The sequence below is a fragment of the Aythya fuligula genome, chromosome 9 (assembly GCF_009819795.1).
Source record: "Aythya fuligula isolate bAytFul2 chromosome 9, bAytFul2.pri, whole genome shotgun sequence".
NCBI lineage: Eukaryota > Metazoa > Chordata > Aves > Anseriformes > Anatidae > Aythya > Aythya fuligula.
Genome location: NC_045567.1, coordinates 1,530,078 through 1,554,081, shown reverse-complemented (window position 1 = coordinate 1,554,081; position 24,004 = coordinate 1,530,078).

Here is a 24,004-nt window from a genome sequence, read left to right as displayed (position 1 = left end):
TTTACAGAGGAAAGGACACACATTTTTACTTGGGACAGGAAGAAAAGTCATGAGAAGCCCTCTGCAGCCAGAGGGTGCTTCCTGGTGTTCCTCCCCAGGTCTGTATGGCTTTAGCAAGTTCACCCCCGGGCTTCTAAGCAGCCTGGGCTGCAGGGCATGGCTCCTGCAGGGGGATGCACCCACAAGCTCCTCTGCTGGAGAAGGGATGCGAATGCTGATCTCCATTGTCCTGCATGAGTCCTCTGGTCCCAGAAGCGCTAAAAGTGGGGAATTATTGCTCTTCGTAAGTCGTACTCAAGTGGTGCTTTCTGATTTATTTTGTGTGACTGAAAAAAAAATGAAACAGTTTAAGTGGAGCAGAAAGCTTTGTTCAGCTAGGAAAGAAAGCTTTTCATTCCTCTGCCAAAGAAAACTGGGGGAGGAAAATGTAATTGTGGTTGCTCTGAATTTTGTGTATTTGGGATCTTTTTTTTTTTTTTTTTTTTTTTTTTTTTTCCAGTTATTTTTATCCCCTGCTTAAGGCTCAATTTTTGTACACCATTACCTGTACTGAGGACTGGGCCTTGGATCTATGAAAGGGCCAGTAGTGGCCATGCGTCTCCTTTTATCTGAGGTACTGAAGGTGATGAGGGGCTTTGGAAAGCTAGAGCTTTCCCGTAGTTCAGTTTGTTTTAAAAACTAAGCTTTCTCAACCTACTTGTCTAAAGTGTTATGCTTAGTTCATGCAGTTTTGAGTCAACTTACACAAGGCAGACCTCTTTTTAATGAATAGGGTAACTGTCATGCATGGCTTCAAGCTGGGCTTGTTTATATATGAGAATATATATATTTTAAAAAGCTCTAGGGAAAGAAAGATGATACTGCTGACTTTTACCTTTTTGACTTTTATTTTGGTTGTAATTTCTTTTTGTATTTGAAAAGAAATTTAACTACTGTATTTCTAGGAGAAAAAAAAAAGTAAAACCAAACCACAAATGAACTAACCTAGTGCTATGAAGTCTTTTAAAATCAATAGGAAGATTGAAAAATTTGGAGTGTTAACAGAACCTTTTCCATTTTAATGCAGTTTTGTGTACTGACATTAAATATTTAATGGAAACACTTTATTTTTCCTGTGCAGAAGTCAGTTGTGATGTCAGCCTGATATTCACTGTTGTGGTAGCAGCTCTTGCCTGTACCTCACTGCATTAAATGCTGTATAAATCTTGCTGTGTTGGGAATTACTGTGAAAGTTCCTTAGGGGACATAAATAAATGCAATTCAATCATTTCTCTGGAGTTATTGGTTTGATTGCATTTTATTCCTATTTTGAATAATTAACAGTTTATTTTTAGCTGTATCATTAGCAGTTTATGCAGTTTTATTAGTGCCTGGGAATTTTTGTATGGTAAATAATTTTGCTATTTGGTCTGCGTGTTTTTGTTTATTTTTGTTTGTTTGTTTATTTTTGTGGTTGGTTGGTTTGTGGTTCACTTAAAGTTTAGAAGTTTATCCCCACCTCAAAGAGCACAACATTGCTGCTGTGCAATTCCAATTAGAGCTGTAATCAGTCGTTAGTTATGAGTAACCTTGTAGTGCAAGGAGAGAGTTTCTCCTTTAAAGCAACTTTATATGTCACTGTTTTAATTTTTCCTTTAAGAGACAGATTCCTAATTACAGCATTACATTCTAAACCTTTATAGTAGCATAGTCCTTCAAGCTATTTGTGTTCTGGGGAATAAAAAGCATAAGCAAATATGCAGGTTTAATATGCTTGAAATTTTTTAATAAAGTATTCCTATTTCAGTTACTATTGTATTAGGAGATGAGGAAGGAACAACCAACCCAGGTAACCAGGCCTGCAGCACTGGCTTGTGAGAAGAGGCTGTAAGTTCCCTCTTTCTCAGGACAGGGTGAGGTGATGGCCCGGCTAGTAGATGCAGCGCCTGTGTCTGTGTGTGCATTTGGGGAGGGGAGAGATTCCTCAGCTCACTTCAGAAACTCTTGGCTTCACCCGAACATAGAAGTAGAAACTTTATGAGATGGTACACACTTCCCCAGGATGATAAAATTGTTCTGCTACCAAGTTGTAAAGCTGCTGATAAAGAGACAAATTATTAATTAACAGCACGGGACTGTGGGTGGATTGATGCAAGTACCTGCTTTCAGCTGTTTTGACGTATTTTTGCAACAAACTAATGTAATGGCTGCCCATGTCATGTTGAGTCAGAGTATAGCGCATAACACTGCTTATTTTCTTCTACCATCCTGCTGATTTGACATTAGTAATATATAGATGATTGTTTTCGTCTTTCTCCAAGTGCAGTTCTGAGAGGATGCCACTGAAGGAATAAAGGTACATTATTTCTATGGGAATGTGGCTAATGAGGTTGGCTCATATAATAACTAAGCTGTGCAGCAGGAGTGCTTAGAAAATACTCAGGATTGTGTTTTAAGACAAAGAAACAGATATATTGTCATGGAAAAGAAAGCTATCACTTCTGAAATACTTTCACTCTGAGATGGTGGCAGTTTATATTATTAACCCAGAATGATACTTTCTTTGTCACTGAACTTTCTGTGACATTTATAGAAAAGGAAGCTTGCTTTATCACAGAACACTAGAAGATATTTGAGAATATATATCTTAAAAAAAATCTAGCTGTAGGGACTGAAGAAGACAGAGTAACAAGTTTTTTGTTGTTGTTGTTTTTTTTCTTTCTGTTAAATGGTGGGGGGATGAGAGGTGGGAAGACTTAAAACTGAAAATTAGTACTGAAAAACTTCAGATGACTGCAAAAGGCAACTTTTATTTGTTATATAACAAGGAGAGGTAATTGTTACTGACAAAAGAGAGCACCTTATATAGTCTGAGCTTCTGATGTGGTCCTCTGCATTACTGGTGCATAAGCTTTTTTTCTTAAAAAAAAAAAAAGTATTCTGAAGAAAAACTGAAATGTGTTTTGACTAGAAAAGTAGGCTTCTTGTTCTCTATCATCACTTTCTTCAGCATCAGTTATTAGGTAAAGTGGAGAAACCATTTTGTGAGAAGGAAGCAATGCATATGTTAAACTGAGGTCATATAATAATTAAATATGATTTCTATGTTTTAAATGCCTCTAAAAATTCTGGGTTAAGTTCAGTGTATTTTAGTGAAACAAGGATCCACTAAAATCTATGAATAGAGGCTGTATTACTGTATTGATATGGTTATGACAGGTATGTTTTTTGTTAAGAGTAACTACAACATTTTTTTTTGCAAAATAAAGGGGAAAGTTTTTATTCAACTCCAAAATTGACCATTTTTTCCCAAAAAATAAATAATCAGAAGAGTGGAGGACTTGATGTACAGTACAAATTGAAACATCAGCTTGCATTTGGCTTTGCTAATAGAAGTTTATTCATTTTATTAATTTTCTGCTAATGTGGCTTTATTTTTTTTATTTTTTTTATTTATTTTTTTTATTTATTTTTTTTTATTATTTTTTTTTTTATTTTTTTACATTTTACTTAACTTGTTGGTTTTGTGAAACCAGTGTTTATGCAAATGTATGACACAGATTGCTTCTTTTACTGCTGAATTTTAGTTTTCCTAACAACCTGGAGGATGCAAAGAGAATACAGAACATAGTCAAAACAGCAACAGCAAACACAAAAGCAAACTACCAACAACAAAAACACTAATACAGGACCACATTAAAGGATTTGTCACATAGTCGAGGGTTTTCCTAATCTGCTCTCTACTATTTTAGTTTTTACTTCGGGGGGAAGTATACCCCTATCTTTTCTCCTAGTCATTCCATCAGCTCCGTTAGGATTGTATCCAAAATATGATTGAACTAGAAAATAACAAACAGACAGTAATGTGGGTCATGCTTTGCTGGGGAAAATCCTTGCATTTGGCCTAAGATAATTTAGGTGTTTGACTGTGGCTGACAGTCATCTAGACTACATGCTGGAGACATACTGATGCTGATAAATCCTGGCTCTATATTGTTTATGAGATCTTGTAAGATTACAGCATAAATTAATATGGCTGGATTATGTGGATGATGCAATATTAATGCAATATTAACAAACTGAAGTTTACAGGTCTTGAGTTGTTCACTTAAAACTTAATTGTCCATTTTTTATTATTTTTTTAAAGCAAATAAGTGATCTAAGATTTGTTTATACCAAAACCAGCAAATTTCCCCCTTATAGGAAGTTGCAGTTCAACTATGACATTCTTCATTGCAACGAATGCTAGACATCACAAATCGAGCCAGACTGCAGATGAAGAAGCACCAGTACCTGTTCAGAAGCTGATTTAGAGTTAACAGGGGGACAATTTTACTATGCTACAATGCATAAAATATTGTCAGTGCAAAATGTTTATAACTGGTCACAATGCTGATAAATACATTTTTATGGATTACCTGCTTGTAATGTGCAGATAAAGGCAGCAGAATTCTCAGTTTTATCTTGCTCTATTTTATTTTGTCATTTTAATATGATTTAGAATAAGTCTGGTAGGTCATTAAGAACCAACAGCTCTACATAGTTCTTAGTTACACTGATGTAAATGACAGTTTTCTGTCTGTGGCAAAATTATTCCACAGTTGTAGAGGAATTTACCAATCGTAGCTATGCCTTATGGTACTACAGAGATATAAAATCAGAGCAAATGATATAAGCATTAAACCTTTCCTGGAAATTGTTACCTTTTTTTTTTTTTTTAATCCTGCCTTTAAAAATAATAATAAAATAATAAAGAAAAACTACACAAGATCTTTGTAGTATAGCTCTACATCCTAGAATAACAAAAATCTCTTCTGATAAACGCCAATTATTAAATTTACCTCAAGTTGCTTGGGACTAAAGAGACTATTGCTGGCACTGAAATAGTGGAGTCAGTGCCTGGGGAGGTTTGAGTTGCTAAATTTCAAGTTCCTTAACTGGTCCTTCTTGTTTAAAATATCATAAACCTTGTAATCGTCCATTAATTATTTATTGACATCTTTTACCGTGCACATCAGCCCAGGGAAATATAAGCCTAGGGAATTCTAATCCTGCTCAGTGTGAGAAACCCCACAAGCCCTATTTTTATCTTGTTGTTTTTACCTGAATAGGTCAAGAAGGCTGTGAATTAAAATTGCTGAATGTTAATTTTCAACACTGTCAGGGCACCCAAGGGCAGTTTCAGTCCTAAAGATTTTCCTAGGCTCAGTGGGTTTTGTCATCACACCCAGGAACCACCAGGATAGGAGGGGACTCTGTGAAGCTGCTATTTCTAGCTCTGTCTTCTATGCAGAGGACAAGGAAGGAGAACAGTAGAAAATGAGACATCCTTAGTGATATCCTGCTGTTCTTTACAGATTTTTCACTACAAGTTTTCTTCTTAACCAGCTGGCTTTACTCGCTTAAGCGCCCTTTGGACTGGGGAAGAGAAAATCTGCTTTGCACTACTGGCATCTGGTTTGTCACTTGTGACTTCTGAAGGAGCAGGAACAGAACTGCAAATATCAGACCTGCCCTACTGCAGAGCTCTGGCTGGGACTGTGTTGAAGTCAAGTGCCTTGTAAATCCTCTTTTGTGTTAGCAGGAAGCTATTGATACAAGGCTTCAGAATCACCATGCTAAGTATGTGGTTTCCTATCTCTAGATTGTATAATGAGATTAGTTGCTTCGTGTCCTACAGAACAGTTAAGCCTAGTGTGGGTTTTTATAGTTTAGTTAAATATTTTCAAGTCACGATGAGCATGGGAAGCTGGTTCCCCTGGTATGCCAGTACCACCTGCAGGGTGCCTTTGTTCAGTTTTGGGGTTATGCCCTAATGACCATGGCTCTGTATGCTTTTAGTGTTTCCTTATTGCAAGGGAGCTGTTCTGGCTGAGCAATGGTGTAGCCAAGTTAGGAAGAAAAAATAATGCAACGCTAACTGTTTTGATTCTTCTCACAATGCGTTTTAATGTAGTAGCACTATTAGCAGTGATGCTTGCAGTTTGAATTTTAGCATTGAATTTATGGGATACATTTTACTTCTTATTGCTTTTGCATCCCTAGGATGATCAGTCTTAGGGAAGAATTATGTATTTCTTTCTTTGCTTCCCCAAACTGGCTGTGCCATAACCACAAGCCACCAATTTACCTGAAGGCTCATCAGAGAATTTTCAGACACTTGGGTGTCCTCAGGGGAGGACCAGGGGTCAATATGGTGGTGTGTGTGTGTGAGGGAGGCGTATTAGAAGCAACAAAAAAACAAGTACAGTTCTAATCTCAGCTAAACTGAATCTGTGCTACAAGGAAAAACGTGTGTGTTTGCTTGTTTGTTTGTTTTTTCTTTTTTCCCTCTGAAATAAGTGTATTGTGCATTTTCCTGTCTCTTTTGTATATGTCTGTCCACTCAGCCTAATTTCTTATGTTTGAGCATGATTTGGAACACACCAACAGGTCTAAAACATATTATGCATTATATTATGAATTCCAGAATTTGAAGCACACTCTGGATCCCGTTATCCCCACCCTGGTTCTGTTTTTTCAGCACTGCTGTAAAATGACTGCTAAGGTGGATGTATGTGAATTCAGTCATATACGTTTGAGCACTCTTGTGTTTTATCATGCTAGCTAGTCCTCAAAAGCTAGAAGTAAATCTTTGCTGACTGCAGAGCAAGAACTGAAGAGACATAACCAAGACATCTGTCTGTAGTGTTGCCCCTCAAGACCTCTTAAATGTGAGTTTGTAGAGTTAGGTTGTAGTGTTTGTTGTTGTTGTTTTTGACTTTCATGGTAGATGAAGATTCTGCCTTGCTACTTCAGCTAACAGTTACATTTTTTATACCCTCATGGGTATGTCTTTTCTGTGCTGATGATTTTTCAGATCTGCGTGTTAACAGGGTCTCTGTATTGGTAAGCATACTGTGAAGCTGTGCCCTTTCAAAGTGTTATCACCAGTTTTGCCTTTTTCTGCCTGACTGGGATTTATGGAAAAGCCTTGCATAGGCTTTTGATTCTGTTATGTTTCTCTTCTGCAAAAAACTGAGCCTCACAGATTTTCTTCCTATGAATTGTGGGAGAAGTCATCTGTCTGAACAATGGTAGAAGAATTATGAACAGACAATGTAGATCCACAGGCATTTTACCTTTTGCAGAGATAACTGGTTAGCAGTTCACACTGGTAGTTGAGTTAAAAGCACCATTGATTTCAGGTCAAGTCAAATAGTTCTGTAGGGAAGTGGTCAGGAACAATGGCTGTGGAAAAGACTGGCTTAACTATGGTGTGAAGACAAATAGTTAAGTAAAACTATAAGCAAGTTAAAACAGCTGCTTGAAGTGGCCAAGTGCCAATGAGGCCTACAACTTGACAGAGATTTTTCTGGTTTTGCATTGGTAGTATTTTTTTTTTTAATAGATATGGATTTCAAGCATTATTATGTTGCTCTTGTATTTGTGTATTGCAGACCTCACCAGAAGAAAAAGTAGGCTCATCATAAGTGTAAAACAGTCTTTGTAACTGGGTTCATTTTTGCTGATTAGCAAGTAATGCCACTACAGTTATTAATCCCATTAAGTTTTAGGGAGTGTATTTACTGCTATTTGTTGATATTTTGGTTGTTTAGAATAAAAAGATGAGTGCAGTACACGCTGTTCAGCTGGCTCTGCTGTGCTTTCTTCTGGTTCTTTCCTTTGAGGTACTTGCAGAATTTTAGGGAACTGTCACTTCAGCTCTGAACACTACAATCATTGTAATACTGCTTCTATTAGGCACCTTGCATCTGACATCAGATCCATCATCAGAAGGAAACTTAAATCATTGGAGAAAAGTAAATCATTTGGCTTCATTATTTTTTTTCAGTGATCAGTTAAGCACAGGGAGATGTGGGCAAGCCAGAACTCCTAAGATACACATGTATAAGCACACTCTGAAAGCAATGGCATTTGGGCATCTTTATGAAACACTGCTGTGAAGACTTTTCCTGGCATACTCTGAAGAAACTCTTTCAATGATTCTAACAAACCAGTCTTTGTATTTCAGAAATGTTCCTTTAAACAGAGATGATTTTTTTAGTGTAGGCTTTTTTTCTGCCAGACATATTTCTACAGCTACTGTGTAATGATGCAGTAGATTCACCCAGGAGCTTGTTATAGTTAATAACCTGTAAAGGGCAAAGGTATTTGGACAATGCACATTAAATTAGACCTGTATCATTTACTAACAGGGTAAGTTATTTCTTATTTTTGTCCCTCAAAGAATATATTTTTTTTAGAAAAAAATAGAGGTCAACTTATTTTCTACACATTTAATTTTTACAGCTGATGACTTCTTGGTAAATAAATAATGCCTTGTTCAGAAGACAAGCATCAACTGCAAGCAATTATCAAAGATTCATGCTTGAAAAGCTACAGCTGCCTGAAATTCAGAGCAATTGATCAACTTTTTTTTTTTTTTTTTTTTTTCTCCTGTTTTTCATATATTAGCAACACAGCGGGGGTAATAATTATGATCCTAACTGCCCCTACACTTCTAGATAAATTTACTGGTTATATTGATTCAGTTAATGTTCCTCTATGGCTATTTTGTAAGAAGGTACCCTTTCAGAAGAGAAACAGCCTCTTATTTCCCTTTCTGTGTAGAATGCTTTTCTACTTTTTTTGTTTGTTTGTTTTTTGTTTCATGCAATTTAACACTTTCTTTGTGTTTGACTAGAATTACCTTTTCTACTATTACGGTCTATAAATTAGAGAAATGAACAATAGAACTGAAATGTATAAAGGCTTTGTCTTTCATAGCCTGTCAAATCATTCTTCAGGTCTTTAATAATCTAAGTTTGGAGATTGTAGTGAGAGCCCTACTATAAAGTGCTCTGTAAGAGAACTGTCTCCATTTATTGGAACAAATGTTTGTGTGGTTGATGTCAGAAAGGTCTTTGGCAAATTCTTGCATATAGAGTGAATTATTTCAAAACCTGTAAAAGCAGAGATGCTGGGGGTTTCCCGAGTCAAGGTTTATATTACAGGCAGAAGAATTTGGATTAAAGGAATTTACATTATATGCTGCCTTCATTTAAAAGACTTCGGTTTCCAATCCTGTCTTTCTCTTGACCTTCACCCAGAATAGACTGTAATAAAAACTATTTTTAAAATTGACAAAAAGGAAGCACAGGCACTGCAGCCATAACAATGTGAGATTACCTGTGGATTTATGAGTAGGGAGATGTTGCTGCTTTGCTTATAGCAATGAATCTGTCCGGTATTAATAAGCAGTCTTGTCGCTGCCCTGGCATCAGCAAGTCAAAGTCATCGTGGTGTTCTCAGCCAGAGCTAGCTGTGTACTGGGGCAATGAGCTCAGCTATCTCAAAGTAAAAATGGAAATTACAAAATACCTATTAATACTTTTGCCACTTTTTTTTTTTTTTTTTTTTTTTTTCCCGCCCTAAAGTAGTGCATCTACAATTCACTTGAAAATGAGTTTCTCAGAAAAGGAGCCCTCATCTTGCATGGTCAAAGATAGCAACCGAGGCCTCATGAATCTCTTAGCATTCATCTCTTATTCAGATAACCAAGGAATAATAGACTGCATAAATATTCCACCTCAGATGGAAGAGGCTGCATAAAGCTGCCTTCATGCTTCTCTTGTTTTACATGAAACTGGGGCTTGGAGAGGCCCTGATATCTTCTTTTTAGGAAAGGAGGAAGAAAGGAAGGGAAGATGATCAGGATGAGGCTGTGATACTCCTCTTGTTGGCTTCATGCTCTGTGAAATGAAGAAAAAAATGCATGTAGAGAAATTAAAATAGGCTGTTTGCAAGTAAAAACTGTATTGTGAAGGTTATGCTCTGAAATGCACTATTATTTATATGATATATGCTATCTAATTTTGTGGTTATTGCTGTAGCAATTGTAGGTAAAATACAGTTGTACATACATTTGTGGATTTTAAAAGTAGTTTAGAGTTATTTTAACTCGACATTTTGTGAGATCAGTAAAAATTTTAATACAGGTTTTGCAAGTTAGGCTATAATATTGATATATATTATAAACTAAAAGGTTTTTTGATGCAGAAAAGAGGAAAAATCTAGTTTATATTAGAAGTACTGCAGTAGTAAAAGGAACGGAGTCATTTTTATTTATCTAAAATCAGAGACTCTCACCCTGAATACAGTAAAGCTTGTAGTTTGCAACCATGGGGGAGAATGCACCTTTAAGACGGTATCTTTGCTAGGCAGTTGCTTGTGTTTAATATATCTGTCTATTCGTAAATACTTCCCTGTAAAAAAAAAAAAAAAAAAAAAGACCAGTGTCTTAATACTTACTGTCAGTTTTAGGGTATATCAGTGGCTTGCTGGTTAAAATACCGTAATTGTATTCTGTGTAGATCTGCTGGCTATGCAAAGCTATACTCAGCAGTTTTGATTCCACATGCCTGGTTCCTTAGATATTAAGTTAAGAATGCTTTCCAGAAAAATATCTAAACTTTCCTTTACCCAGTGGTTGGTGACTAATTTATTGCCTATTTACTGTAGCTTTGTTGTCTGTGATGGCTGGTGAGCAATGTGCCAGCTGTGCCCTCTTTCAGGAAATGTGGAATTGTCCCTGGGTATTATAGGAAAGAGCAACTCCACGATAAAAGGTAGTGGAAATAAAAACCCTTAACAGCTGTATTGAGATGATGAGCTACAATTAAAAGACAAAGGAAGGAGTGGGGGAAAGAAACTAACAACAGATTAGTTGTAATATAAAGAGTATAAGAGTATTTGGTTGCTTAGAATAAAAAGATGACTGCAGTACTCCCATTTCGTAGCTGTCTTGAAGGTCATGCTTCCTCAGAGATGATGTATGTAAACAACAGCATTTATTAACCTCTATAAGCATCAGAGAAAATGGGATAAAACAAAAGAAACTTCTAAATATGTTTACTGTGCCTGCAATTCTGCTTCCCTTCTGTGCATAAAATGATGAAACAAAAGTTAACTTTGTAGCATCAGCTGCTCACAGGTAAAGGTTTTCCAACAGACAAGCTCAAAAGATGATTTCAAAGCATGTAGTGATCTTTTATTTATTGAAATGAAAGGGAGGGGAGGGTGGAATGCTTGCAATTGATACAGCTTTCTAGTGTTGTCCTAGAGACTGCAGTTATTCCTTTGTGCAGGACCACTCATTTCAAGTTGAGACCAAATAATTTTTCCAGCACTTTTCCATCTTTGAATTGTGAGTTGCTGGCAATGCACTTTTCTGGAGTTGAATGATAACATTTTAAAATCTACCATCCTCCGTTCAATCCTGCAGTTACCTTGTAAGTCATAGCTCTTCATCAAAAGGTGTGAAGTCCAGGCTTCCCCAAGTTTTGGGGCTAAGCAACGCTTAGATGAGTTTACCAGCCTGCCTTAATACCATTTATTCTAACCTGCAGAGTAAAATGTTTTGGTTTATCTGGACATTCATAAAGTCTGCAATGGATCACAAATTGATTGTAAAGAAAAAGCAATATTTGATCTGTATCTCTATCATGCTCTCTCGCATCCTATATGGCATCCTGGGACAAGGAGAAGACAATCTAATGTTAAATTGTGGATATTAGAATCATGAAAAATTGAACACATTGTTCTTGCAAACATATGTAACTAGGAGTGGTAGCTGTGATATGAACAAAGGCAATTCTTTCAACTGTGTGTTGATAAGGCTCTCAGCAGCAGCCCTACTTAATTTGGCACTGCCCTTCAAGGAAAACATGAACCAAAGACAACAGGACAGATGTAATCTTAGGTTTGATAAACTTGGAAAGAAGGTTAAAGGGGAGGCATGACAAGTCATTGTCTTTTCTGGTATTAAAAAAAAAAAAAAAAAAGACACAATCCCCCTCCCCCCCCAAACAAACAAACAAACAAACAACTACAAAACAACCAGCTTTGTTGTGTGTAGGCTGGCATCATAATGCCTGAAATTAGATTACAGCAGTCAAGGTTCTGTGTATTGTGCAGAATGTAGCACGCAGTAGTATGGCTGTGAAGGTTTGGGTCTCAGGACTGGTCTATGCTGCACTTTGCAACAGCTTGTTGTGCCACCTGGCTTGACTGTAGTGTGGGTTGGATTGCCTGGACCAGACATGATGGCAATTTTCTGCCTATAAGGGTAATCATTACTGTACAGACAAGCAAATGTGGGTTACCATCATACATGTGATCTGCAATGATTAAAAAGCTAGTGTCAGAAATGTTAATGTCAGAAATAGCATCTGATATATTTTCAGTGCGGAGATGAACCAGATCCCTTAAGATGCTTTGTAGCTTTCCTGTGATTTGTAAGATATATATTTTTCAGGAGTTCTTTAAGCCTAAGGTTGGTCATACTGACCTCACTGTTGTGATCATGGTACAGCCGGCTCACAATTTATCTCAGGCTTGTAGATTTCTTCTTTTATAGTTTTCCATCTGAAAAATGAAACTTAGTGAGAACCTTAAAGAATGGCCCACACCAGTGGGTTAATAGAGAGCAGAGTGAGTTTACAGCCAGGATGAATGTGGAACAACGGTATCTGGAGTAGCACTTAGAGCTTTTGTCTTTACATTGCAGTTTGTTTTTTACTTTTACTGAATCTTTGTTACCTCTTCACCAAAGCATTAGTAGAATTCTTTGTTCTTTGGTGGTCTTTGTACTTGCCGTTCACATTTGGCAGGTTGTTTCTTTGACTAGTTGGAAGAAATAGGATTAGATGAAAAAAATAACCAAAGAGGAAGTGAAGGTAAGATAAAAGTAATGGAGACAGTTCCATTCTGAAGAAGGAGGGGGGGAAATTGCCCAACTAGTAAAAAAAAAAAAAAAAAAGGCGAACAGAAGAAATGTGACAGAGGGCAGAGAACAAAGACATATAGTAAAACACAGGAGGTGCAGTCTGTAATTTTTGTCTGATCCTGTACCCTCCTGTTCCTTTTATATTGCTACAGTGAAGCAATATCTGGTTTTAAATAAAAAGCACACTTCTTGTAGAGTCCTGGAATTCTGTGTACCTGATGATAAATGCACTTTTATCTCAAAAGTACAAAGGCCTGTACTGAAGTCTTCCAGTTATATAAGAAAATATATAGCTGCTTTACTTGTTGAGGGATTTCTTGAAACAGCAAAAATCCCATGGCTTGCTGTAGCTGAGCAAACCAAGCTACCAGGGCAACTATGAGAAGTTCCCATGACAGTGTTCCCACATCGCCCAATTGAGGAATTCAGGAAAATATTGTTACCAGTAGCTGGCCTCAAGGACAAGGTCTATGTGACTGCTAATCACAAGGGGGTTGTTTTCTTGCAGGTGGGGTTGTTTTCTTGTAGCTGTTTGTCTGAGTGCTTTTGACCAATAATCTTGTGTGAAACACTGTCCACCCCTGTTAAGTTCTCTATAAAAGTTAGGCTATTCGGGCAATAAAATGGAGCATGATCTGACTCTACTGGTGTCTGTCGTGCTTTCGGCCGTGCTTCCTGCAACATTTACTGTCAGAGCACAGGTGGGGTTGAGACACCTTTTAGCTCTTGGTTTCCCTTCTTCTGTGGCTAATGGTTTTTAACGGTTGCTTGGGCATAGCTGGGCTGGCTGTGGTGGACAGGACATCTTTCTTGAATCCTGCCTTCGTGCAATTGCAGAGATGTCGGCAATAGCAAGATGCCACCTGCATGATCTGATGGATGTTCCCTTGGCTGGCCACATAGTATTCCTGGGGACCAAACCCTGCTCCTTTCCTGCTCATAATGGCCAGTCTTCTAGAGAGAGCATACCCTGAGGTCAGGGTTGGTGTGCTGATGTTTCTGTTTCAAGGTTTAAAGGGCACAAAAAAGTGATTTTATTTTTTTTTTCTTGCTGGACATCTTTGTGCCTGTCAATGATAGGTTGCTTATTTGAGGGTCGGGTGGGAATGTTACTTCTCAGTTATCTTCTGTGTGTGCCTTTTATAAGAAAAAAATAGCTGAAAACTTAAATACCCATTTGTTTTGCTCTTTCTTGAAATTGTCACCATAAGAAGTTCAGTAGTTGGTACTGAAGTTAAACCTGCTCTCTGCAAGTGATAAGTTAGAAAGGGAAAAACTTGAAATAATTATTAAAAATAAAAAAGCCACATACACTAATAAAGTCTTTACAGTAAAGAAAAAACATTTCATTCCTTATGCTCAGGAGCAACCATTTCAGTATGTTTGAGCAGCTTTAACACAACAAGTGCAACCAAGACCTATGGGAAGGTAATGGGTGCCACCTGATGCAGAGGGCAGCTCTTGCAGCACTGGAGTGCTCTGGTGATGCCTCAGCATCTCATCTCATTGACAGCTCAACAGGTGACAACATAGATCTAAAGAAGGTGTTTCAGAAACTCATTCTAAGAAGCAAAACACAAATGATATATTTTTAAATTATTATTTCCAAACTGTATTTATATTGCTCATACACCACTGCCTTTATTTTCTCAGTATTATCACTTATTGGTATATGCAATTTAATTACAGTTCACAGTTATACATATTGTATAATTGTTATACAATACTGTAATTGCTTTATGAATATTATCTTAGCAGCTTTCTTCTGATTTTACTTCAGAATCTTTTATCTTGTTCAGTTCTTTCTTTTGTACAGTTTTCATAACAACTGGAAAACTAAATGAGATAAAATACCACTCCTTTTCATCCTGTTTTGTCCCATGGTACCTCCCTACCTTTTTTATTGTTAGATCACAACTAACAGTGGGCTCTCAGGTGTGTATTATTTCAGTAAGGGGAACCAAGAGAGTGTGTGAGAGTGATTTCTTGAATATTATGCTTGAAGAAAAGACTTCTGAAGATACAGTGTGCTGTGCTTCAGGCTACTATGCAGCCTGAATGCCTAACCCTTGCTTTCAGATACTAAATTTGATTTAGGGTGAGTTATGCTCTTTTTTCTTAAAAAAAAATAAAATAATAATAATAATAATAAATAAATAAATAAATAAATAAAAAATCCCCCCCCTCTCCCCCAGTCTTATAGGAACAAGTGGACTAAGTGCTAGGAGTGCACATCCAATTATTATAGTTTTGATTCTGTTTCACTTCTTAAAGCCAACAGATGTTTAAGGAACTGTAATTTGTTGGGGGTAGGAATATGTTTCCACTAACATGTTCTTAATAAGAGAAGTAGACTTCTTTGCTAACATATAAGCCTTTGTATTCTATACTACTTTTGCTTTCCAAGTGTGAGTGGTGACAGATACTGCTTTTTATCTGGACTAAAATGTTCATAAATTATCCAGCCACTTGGAAGAAAAAGGAGCAATTATTTGGAGAGGAGAAGAAAGCTTCAAACATATAGCTAAAATGAGACTAACTGTTGAATGGAAGACATGAATTACTGCCCTAATGTCATCTCATCTGTCTTAAAAATTCCAAGGTGGAAGTGGTTATCTTAACCACTGGTTGCCATGAAAGTAATAGCTTATATCTGGTTGTGCAGCAGCTTTACTTGCATATACGTATTTAAGACTAAAACTTAATGCAGATGACGTATACCCAATTAAAAAATTGTGTAGAAGCTAGGTTTCCTTGTTAAAGTCTTTCCTGTAATGAAGCATGTGACAAGAGTTATAAAGGAGTTGTTTGTAAGGGTATTAAGAGGAACTTTAGAATTAAAGGAATTAGCAACTTAAATGTATTTGGAGTAAAAAAAAAACAAAAAACAAAAAACAAAAAAAAAAAAAAAAAAATTATTTTGATGCATACAGTTTTGCCTAATCTCCCCAGGTTCTAACTATGTCAATAAAGACTTATTTTGAGAAATAACTTTCTAAACTTTTCCTATTTTTTTGTTTGTTTGTTTTTTAATATCTCTATTTTATTAGGAATATCTCAACCTTTCCGTTGTGAAATGTAATTTAGTCTTAAGTAACTTTCTTTATAGGGTAGAATGGATTTTTGGAACATGTTCAGAATATCTGGGTCTTGTATTATTAGTGCTTTACAGGTTAAAAAAAAGAAAGGCGGTAGTTAATGGCATTGTTTCAACTGTAAGTACCATCTCCTGATAATTAAAAATGGGTTAATTGGCACAAAAACAAAGGCCAAAGTTTTCAGGGAGAGGGGCAGAGAGAAAAGAAACAATGAACATGAAGAAAGTCTCTATTCTAGTAATAAAAAATAATCTTGAGTGTAATGTTATATTTTATATGCCACCTGAGTCATCGTACTGTATTTATATGCCTGTAATTTAGCCTAACCTGTACTTTCTGAATTCATCAATATAAGAAGAACCCAGTGAATGAATGCCTATTACATGCAAGATCTTTGACTTGGGGACAATTTTATTTTACTCATAAATTTTAATATCTACTCTCCTACTACAGTGAAAATAATGAGCCTGTAGTGGCTTTGCCCATCGTTACAGAGAACTTTCTTAAAGCCATAAAAAGGAGTTGTGACCAATTGGGATTGACCCACAAATCTGCAATCAATCTTTTTCCTCAGTTTGGTGTCTGATACCAAATAGCCTTTGGAAAGTATTAGCTTATTGTCCTGGTTTCAGTTAGAACAGAATTAATTTTCTTCCTAGTAGCTGGTGGAATGCTGTGTTTTGGCTTAGGATGAGAAGAGTGCTGATAACACCCAAATGTTTTAATTGTTGCAGAGCAGTGCTTATACCAAGCCAAGGATATCTCAGCCTTTTGCTCTGTCCTGCCAACAGGCAGGCTGGGGGTGCAGTAAGAGCTGGGAGGGGACAGACCCAGGACAGCTGACCCAAACTAGCCAAAGGGGTATTCCATACCATCTGACGTCATGCTAAACAATATATAGGGGTGGCTAGCCAGGGGAGGGGGCCGGACTGCTCAGGGTTAGGCTGGGCATCGGTCAGCAGGTGGTGAGCAATTGCATTGTGCATCACTTGTTTGTACATATTATTATTACTTTCCTATTATCACCATTGCATTATTACTATTATTATTATTATTATTATTTTCCTGTCTTATTAAACTGTCTTTATCTCAACTCACAGGCTTCACTTTCCATTTCTCTCCCCCGTCCCAGAGAGGGAGGGGGAGGGTGAGCGAACGGCTGCGTGGTGTTTAGCTGCCGGCTGGGTTAAACCACGACACTTATATCCCGCTATGAGAATGATTTTGCTTTTTTCCATTTGTCATAATTTCTTGATATTTTTTTATAGAAAGAATGCATCAAATCAGCTTTTTTTTTTCTCTCTTTTTTTTTTTTTTTAATTATCTTGAGCAGCAAAGTATGGGTTTGGTTTTGCTCATAAATGGAATACCATAATTTTTTAGGTTACCTTTGATCATGAATTGATTTTGACAAAAAAATAAAAATAATTATTTGTAGGATTATTAGTAATCAAGCTGAGTAATTCTTGGTGGATTTTGGTGCAGTCTTCTTGTCAAACTACCTCAGACATATCTAAAATCTAAACCATAATTTTCTAATGTTCACTTGTAGAAGGTAATTGTGGCTTTAAAGCTTATCCAATCCACATAAATCTACATATGGAATATTCAGTGGGAGTCAGCCATCATAAAAACTCAACAAGTTCAGACTTTTAAATCTACAGGATCATCTGCCAATATTCTCTGAATACGTATTCAGAGTATAAACACGGAAAAATAAATATTCCTGTCTGAGTGGAAGACATCTGCTTCATTAGCTGAAACCAATGAATGAGCTGGGTACTCAGGCCTCCAAAAGTCCTGTCATTTATATTAGTACTGATTACTTGGCTCCAAAGTTCTGAAATGATCATATTTTATTTCACATTTTTAAATAAATTTTAGATCAAGCTCTAATGTACTTAATGTTCAGGTTGCATATGCATATAATTATTCTAACTGCAGGAATCATAAATTTTATGTGTATATTTCAAACAGTATAAAAACAATGTATTAAAAAAAAATGGATAGTAGAAGACATTAGGAAAAGCAGTGGCAGAGTTCTTGAAATTAAAAGTGAATAGTCCTATAACAGTACATGGAATAAATTCCTATATTGTGTGTTATATAAGTTTAACTTGGAGAAGGCTAGTATTTTAGAAAAGCTTTTTTAGCCAATAATTGCAAGACTCAATTTACTATTTTCTTTAAACTTTCAAGATTAACGTTGCTTTCCAACCTCAATCTTATTCTTTAGAAACGTATAATTTTTTTTTTTTTCTAGGTTTTGTGTTGTCTTGAAGTCATAAGAAGTTCTTTCTGGTGTGTCCTGAAACATCTGTCTGAGGAACCAGGATGATCAGGAAATAACACCTGTCACTGAATCTCAAATATCTATGTCCTTAAAGGTTATCTCTGTCTTCATTCACTCAAGTCTGCTTTTTAAAGTTATTGAAGGAGTTTATGTTCAACATTTCTTTGAGCAACATATTACTCCCAAAGTGGAAGGGTAAAGAAATTTGTTGTAAAAAAAAAAAGTGGTGTTTTCTGCCTGCTGTGTACCCACATAAAGGCTTGCTTCTTCAGCCAATTATTTTTCTTTATATTCTCACAAAGTAACTTATTTTACTCACACAATCACAGAATGTTTGAGGTTGGAAGGGACCTCTGGAGATCATCTGGTCCAATCCCCCTGCTAAGCAGGGTCACCTAGCACATAAATACTCTTCATTTACAGTCAAGCTTTCCTTTTAATTCAAATTATGTACATTATTATTATTATTTGCTTCAGTACTTGCTCTGACCTTCCCTTTTCAGTTTCTGAATATGAAGTTATGGTTAGTCTCTGTCCTGTTGTTGCTTCCACCAGTCATTATGTCTCTTAATTACCACAAATTTTCCTTGCTTCCCTAGCTCACATTTAACAATGGAAATACTGGCCTTGCACAAGTGGGCAGGTTGTTGAGTATCCTTGCCAGAAAGAACATTTCACTGGTGTGCATTAAAAGTCTGCTTCTAAACCTTGCACTTATACTTTAAATAAACACATTGTTCTGACAGCATCTCACATTTTGATGTGTATGCAGTTTTTCAGATTCATCTGTGCAGTGCTTCTCACCCTAATTGACATGTTCCTTCCTGGTCACCTAGTGCTGTCTGCTTTTTGTCACTACTCATACAACCGGCAGCTGCTGTTGCTCTTTGTTCATAATTTTTATGAAGGTCACTTTCTGTGGAAAGACATGCCAGCATTTGCTCTGTCAATATCCCCAGTTGTGTGTTCAGACACCTATTTTTTTCTTCTTTCATCAGTGATTTATTTTCTGCAGAAGACGAATGATAAGTGAAATACTAATATGATGTATTCATCTCAGTATCAGGATTGAAAAACAAAAGCAATTAACTCTGAGTAATAATGGCCATTTGTTTAACATCTAATTATTCATTCTAATAAAGAGGATGATAACTTAATGTTATATAGCTCACATTGTTTGGTATATTACATTGAACTGTGGAAATATCACAACTGGCATATTATCCTCGGATGCTACTAAATGTTTGAAAAGAATAAATACTCTGTCTTGTTTGCCAAAATATCACAGTAATTTTCTTAATTCTCTCTTTCCCATGGGCACTTTATGAATATGCTTTTACTTCATTTTCCTGACAAGTCTATTTTTTGAAGAGGATTTTAGCTTGGGTCAAATTCATAAACGTTATGGATTACAGTCAGTGATTTGATTTTTGAGGTTTAAATCGGTGACCAATTTTCTTTGATTTCAGTACAACTTTGATCTCTGCACTTTCACTCATAAGCAGAACTTTTCTATTCAATGGGGATGCTTAAGTTAGAAAACAAGGCAAATAAACCCTCTAAATTTTAAATAAGAAAATAGAATGATCTCTGTCAAAGCATTGTCTTCAGTTTTGATATATTTATTTATTTAATTAATTTTATTTTTTTCTGTGAAAACTATAAAAAAATGTTGCAATTTTTAAGGGTATATTTTGAAAATCAGAAGATATTAATTTTGATAAATTCCATGAATATTTGTTTCAGTAAATTGTTTTCATGAATAACATTAATTTAAAAAGCTACTGAGTTCTCAATTAAGTTCACAGGGTTGATAATTAATGTGGGTGTCTCTTGGAGCTTCCTAATTTTTGGCCATTACATTTAGTAAGTGTAATTAATCTTTGGGGACAGTGATTTATGCAGTTTTATTTTTTTTAATGAAAAAAAATAAAAGGCCAGTCATTCAACTGAAGATGAACAATATTGAATGCATCTGTATTTTAAATTGGATCAATACAGACCACTGGAGAAGTCAGTATTATAAAGTAGTGCTGTTTTTAGGTGTGTACTGCATAATCTCAAATGTAATCTGTTATTTCTTACAACTGCTTGTGACATTGCAAATTTTTGCTCTAATACCATGCCAAAAATCTCCAGATCAGATATCACAGAAGGTATACGGGGGTGTCACTAAACTGCATTCATTACATGGAACCGGTGTTGTTAAATGTTTAATTTCTCTTCCTGATTAATCCTAGTGGAAGTCATATGATAGGCTACATACAAGCATACTGGGGAGCTTAGTGAAAGAACTGAAGGAATGCTATTTTTTTTTCTTTTTATCCTGTTTCTCAGTGGTTAGAAGAAAGAGAACGTGGCCAGGTATTGCTGCTTTCCAAGGGTTTGCACTTTTTTATGGTGAGGAAAAAAAAGTGTGAACAGCAAGAACTATCTGTCAGAAGCAATGAAGGCTAAAGAAATAATGCTGTTCTGCTAACCATGTGTTCATCTTTCTCCTTATGGAAAGGGAAATGATGGAATGCATAATCAACAGCTTGGAGAGAGTGATGGCTCTGCAAATTCCCCAGCTCTCTGTCGCGTTAAGGGGTGTAGCTGATTAACCGTTATGGGCCTGGTTGGATTCAGAGTACTGAACCAGTCGGACATTCACCAAAAACACGTTAACCATCTGGGGGTCCAGTCAGACATTCACCATCAATGCATTAACCGTCTGGGGGTCCGTTCAGACATTCACCAAAAATGCATTAACCATCTGGGGGTCTGGTTAGATTCAGAACACTGAACTATCACGGATAACCACCCTCACCCTAGTTGCACTTAATGAGAGCTATCACAATGCAATCAAGTATGGTTTATTACAGCAACAGATAATCAGGTTCTTTTGGATTGCCAGCGATAGTGACTGTCTGCAAAAGCAAGCTAGTATGCATTAAATACACAGGTGTTACAGGTGTTACAGATGTTACAGGTGCGCAGCCTAGAAATAAACATGTTAAAAGGATCAAAGACTCTATAGAGATTTATAAGCAAGTATTCAGATCTCACCTAAAGGCGTCCCAATGGGGGGGGAAGAGAGGCTCAGCCCGTCGGCTGATCCCAGGAGTCAGGAGGTCCTAAGGATGTTGTATTTCCTCGGGATGGTATCTTTCGTAACATCCCCTCTCTCTTGGGCCAATTTATATTATTTTCTATCTTTTAGGTGGAGCTTGAGTAGCTCTAGTCAAGCATATCTTAGTTATGATTGGTGTAAAGTTTTCCCATCTCCGTTTAAAGTAATAGGCTCCGAGAAATTCAGAGCGCATGCTCAGTGAGGGGTGGTCGCACCTTGAGGGTAGCTTTTGGGATGGAGGTGTGTTTTGGTATTATAGTGATATTATAATGAGCAAAAAGTACACTAGGGTACAGCATTTGTCAAAACGTGACAGGTCTTTGGCTCAGGGTGGCAAAAAGTGCAGCTTTGTGCACAAGAACAATCAAGGCCCCACCTGATTACAGAGCCTAGCCGTGGTGTCTCCACTCCACTCTACGCTCTGTGCTGTTCCTTAGAGCTAGCACACCAAGTTTCCCCAGCGCGATAGCATCTAAGGTTGGGAGCCTAGGAAACACTCAGGTAATGCAGTTATGCCCTACCCTGAAAGCCTCTTCAATGCTGTACCTTTTCCTTAAAAATGTGAATGTTAGTTTTATTTTCCTAGTTACTTCAGGCATTTACACCACACTCTCTGAAGTCTGGGGGATAGCTGTGTGCTCTTTGTGGCTATGGTGGTTTCAACCTGCTGCACCACTCTGTGCTCTTGCTCCCCTTCCTCAAGGTAAGATGGAAAGAAAATAAGATGGACAGGGCTCGAGGGCTATGATAAGTCCAGGGAGATGGCTCACCATTTACTGTCATATGGAAAACAGACTCAACATAAGGGAGATTAATGTATTACCTATTGATGACAAGCAAGAGCAGTGAGAAACTAAAAACAACTAAACCCACCTCCCCCTCATCCACCCTCTTTTACCTCCCCCCCCGAGCAGCACAGGGGAATGGGAAATGGGGGCTGCGGTCAGTCCCTACACTTCTTCTCCACTGCCACTACACGGTCTCTCTCTGTCCCTGATCCACACGGGGTCCCTCCCACAGAGTGGGGGCCAGTCCCGCAGACCCCTCACTACCAAAACCTTGACATGTACATCCAGTACAGTGGCTTTGACAGTGAAGGTCACAGATGTCAGAAGGTCTGTCTGTCATACAAGTTCTACCATGCTCCCTGGTAGTCCTGGGGATGTGATCACAATTTTATTTTGGTGGTTTCCTTTTGGGTCTTTTCTATGGTGCTTTGGATTTTGTGGGGTGGGTTGTAGCTGAGGACAAGAAAATGATGGTGGGTGGAAATGTGTTTTTGATAGAATTACTCATTGTCTTGGATTTAGGTAGAAATATGATGACTTTATTGATTTGGGAGGTGAGGTCTAAACTCAAAGATAGTTTATTTTCAAATAACCATTTTGTTTTCAAAATAAAGTGCAAAAGATCAATAGCAAAATAGCTTCCTGTAACATTTTCAACATACTAATCCTTGTCTTTGCTGCTATTGGCTACAGACACAATTGAGTGATCATCACGCTCTTTTGAGAATATTTTAATGTTATGTTTGAATTATGTTGTATAATCTTCAATGTAAAACTGTAATGAAAGGCAATATTTGTATATGCTGAATATTTCTCCCTGATGGCTGCTTTTGCAGAGAAGTTGGCTCCTTTCTGACAAGGGTGCGCTACTCAGCTGCTGCTCTTCGTGTTTTTCAAAGGGAAGCATTTTCATGTTAAATTAATGAAAGCACTAGCAGTTTGCCATTTGGTTATGGCAGGGCTAGGATTTCTCTCTTGGGATTGTAACTGTATGCCAACCAGTCTCATCAGTCCTTCAAGAATATTTGTTCTTTTCTGATTTCTATACTATGGTGATTCTACCAGTGAAGTATCTGGAATTCTAGACAATGTTCCAGGCATACTTATAGAGATAAATTGTTAAAAATAAAAAATACAAGTCCAGTCAGCAGTTGTTATTGCATACTACTGTTGTACTGGCTTTTGTAATGCTAAAATATTAAAAAAAAAAAAAAAAAAAATTGTTTCACCTTTTAGTTCATTATACTGTGGTGCTGATAAAGACGCACAACCATGAATTTTAAATGGTGCTCTAAGATCAGGTAAAAATACCCCAGTACACCAGAAGTGGATCAATACAAGCTTTTAGTAGTTTATAACCAAATGTTTGGAAGTAAAAGATCTCAACCAAGGGAAACCAGCTGATGTGATTTTTTTGGACTTCAACAAGGCTTTTGACACGGTTTCCCATAGGATCCTACTGGACAAAATGTCCACCATACAGCTAAATAAAAACATCATACGATGGGTGAGCAATTGGCTAACGGGCAGGGCCCAAAGGGTTATGGTAAATGGGGCTGCGTCAGGCTGGCGGGCGGTCACCAATGGGGTCCCTCAAGGCTCCATTTTAGGGCCGGTACTTTTCAATATTTTTATAAACGATCTGGATGTAGGAATAAAAGGTATTTTGAGCAAGTTTGCTGATGACACCAAACTTGGAGGAGTTGTGGACTCGAATGAGGGTGGAAAGGCCTTGCAGAGGGATCTGGATAGGTTGGAGAGCTGGGCGATCACCAACCGCATGAAGTTCAGTAAGAGCAAGTGCCGGGTCCTGCACCTGGGACGGGGAAACCCTGGCTGCACGTACAGACTGGGCGATGAGACGCTGGAGAGCAGCCTAGAAGAGAGGGATCTGGGGGTCATGGTAGACAGCAAGTTGAATATGAGCCAGCAGTGTGCCCTGGCAGCCAGGAGGGCCAACCGTGT